The sequence below is a fragment of the Rutidosis leptorrhynchoides genome, chromosome 2, assembly GCF_046630445.1.
Source record: "Rutidosis leptorrhynchoides isolate AG116_Rl617_1_P2 chromosome 2, CSIRO_AGI_Rlap_v1, whole genome shotgun sequence".
NCBI classification, from domain to species: Eukaryota; Viridiplantae; Streptophyta; class Magnoliopsida; order Asterales; family Asteraceae; genus Rutidosis; species Rutidosis leptorrhynchoides.
The window spans coordinates 174,402,402-174,405,059 of record NC_092334.1 but is presented as its reverse complement, the minus strand read 5'-3'; the positions used below and the strand labels follow the sequence as shown (position 1 = coordinate 174,405,059).

The 2,658-nt window shown below is 31.6% G+C and overlaps 1 non-coding gene across 1 annotated transcript; it reads right to left on the bottom strand.

The window, feature by feature from the left end:
- Nucleotides 1-2,164: 2,164 nt before the first annotated feature.
- LOC139895016 (small nucleolar RNA R71) lies at nt 2,165-2,271 on the bottom strand. The gene has a single exon (XR_011775488.1). It is a non-coding gene; the product is annotated as a small nucleolar RNA R71 (small nucleolar RNA).
- Nucleotides 2,272-2,658: the final 387 nt, after the last annotated feature.

Here is a 2,658-nt window from a genome sequence, read left to right as displayed (position 1 = left end):
GTATTTAATAGTATTTCCTTCTAAAATTTAAAAGCTATTTTATATACACCTCGCATAACATCAAGTATTTTTGGCGCCGCTGCCGGGGAGACAATCTAGCTTAAAAGCCGGAAGCGCAACGCTAATATATATATAAAAAAAAGATTTTTCTTTTTAGTTTACTTTTATAAAAAAAAATACGCTTTTGTAAAAATACGTTTTAAATATTCAAAAATATTAAAATAAAAACAAAAATATAAATATTTTTAAGAGTTTGGTAAATATTTAAGTTTTATAAAGTTTCTTTATTTCTATTTTTTAGTTTGTAAAAATATAATTTTTATTTAATTTATTTTATAAATATATTTTTTAAAAAAATATATTAAAACTCGAGTCCGGTACTGTAGCAGCCCACTCTGTGGCCCGAAACCCTAGCCCATGCGATCGCATGGCCGGGTAGCTTAGGACTCATGCGATCGCATGAGCCCGTCTGACACGCCACAGTTGACTGCAGCCTGCATTAATTACGGATAATTATTATTATTATTATATTTAAACCCTAATTAGGGTTATATATTATATAATTTAAGTTTAGTTTATTTATTTAATTTGTATTTTTAGTTTAATTAGTTTATTTAAATTGTAAAATTAATAGTTTTATTAAATAAATAATATAAAAATAATATTTTTTATAAAAAATTGTAATTTTTACAACTTTTTATATATTTTTATATTTTGTCCCTTTTTAATAGTTTTAGCGTAATTTTTGTATTTTTCGTTCGTATTTATTTTTAATTCATAGTTTTTGCCATAGTTATTTTTATTTCTAGATTTTTAGGCCTTGCCGTAAAATCCCTTAAGTGCTTTTTCTTTAGACTAAGATTTAGGTGCTTTAGAATTTTGCGACGCCTTTTTAAGTTTTAGTACCTTTTTAAGTTATTGCCATTTGGGATAGAGATTTACTTGTAAGCTTTAATATTTTTAGACGCCTTTTACCTATGTATCAATTATCATTCTAATTAGTAATCTCAATTTACGATTATAATTTTAAGTTAGTGATAGTAATAAGGTTGGGTTAGTCGAGTGTTTTTAAGTTCTATAAGTCATTTCTTTTTATTTCTTATTTTCCGATGCCTTTTATTTTTCAACCCTTTTCTTTTTCGACGCGCTCTTTTTCTTTCTTATTTCTCGCTATTCTAGTTTTTAGGACATAGATTTTTAATCTACTTCTTATCTAAATTTCTTAAAATTACGAAAATTTATTTTAAGTGGTTAAATTAATAGACATCAAAATTTTCTGGTTCATAGTAATAGTTGGATTTGTACGTGGACCGAGTTATTGGAGCAAAACAGTCCTCAATTATATTGAGACCAAACGAATCCTGCCCCTCTGCTGCATCTTTTGGCTATTCGAAACGTGGGCAAAATCAGAAAAGTCTATTGATTGGATAACTTATATAATTTTTCTTTCCTTTTTAAAAACTAATAGGATATTCAGTGAATGCACCGAGCAAGACGTTCACCACCTTTTGTACGTTCACCACCTGTAACTAGATTAAGACATTTAGCAAATATTACCGCAGTTGATTTTTCTTTAGAATCTTCATCCAGTTCAAATTTTCGATAATCCATTTTTGAACCCGACCTCACAATTGAGAATCCGGAGAATATTCAGGGACGATTCATAGATCCTGAACCATTAAATTTTCCTCCGGAACCACCAATCATTCAAACAGAGATTGTTGAGGAACGAACCATTAAATCAGAATTCTCTAGTGATTCCGATTCAACAAATTCAATTATGGAAGTAACAGAACCTTTAAGTATGGAAGACCGAATGAGAGCTAAACGCACTGGCCAAGGTCACGCAATTACTCATCCAGCCATTAATGCGCCAGATTATGAAATCAAAGGACAAATTCTACACATGGTGACTAATCAATGCCAATTTAGTGGTGCACCGAAGGAAGATCCAAATGAACATCTTCGTACCTTTAATAGGATCTGCACACTATTTAAAATCAGAGAAGTGAAGGATGAACAGATATATCTCATGTTATTTCCCTGGACTTTAAAGGGAGAAGCCAAAGATTGGTTGGAATCATTACCTGAAGGGGCGATTGATACATGGGACGTTTTAGTTGAAAAATTTCTTAAACAATTCTTTCCGGCATCTAAAGCCGTAAGACTTCAAGGAGAAATTGTTACGTTTACACAGAAGCCAAATGAAACTCTATATGAGGCGTGGGCAAGATTTGGAAAGTTATTAAGAGGATGTCCGCAACATGGTTTAGACACCTGCCAAATAGTACAAATATTCTACCAAGGATGCGACATCACTACAAGGAAAGACATAGATATAGCAGCTGGTGGTTCCATTATGAAGAAAACCGAAACTGATGCTTATAAAATTATTGATAACACTGCTTCCCACTCACATGAGTGGCACCAAGAAAAAGATATCGTTAGATCATCTAAAGCAGCTAGAGCCGATTCTAGCCATGACTTAGATTCCATTTTGCAAAGATAGATGCTGTCGAGAGACGAATGGAAAAGATGACTAAGGATATTCACTCAATACGAATTAGTTATGAGCAGTGTGGAGGACCACATTTGACAAAAGATTGTCTCAGTATTGAATTAACAATGGAACAAAGAGAGAATATTTCATACATAAAC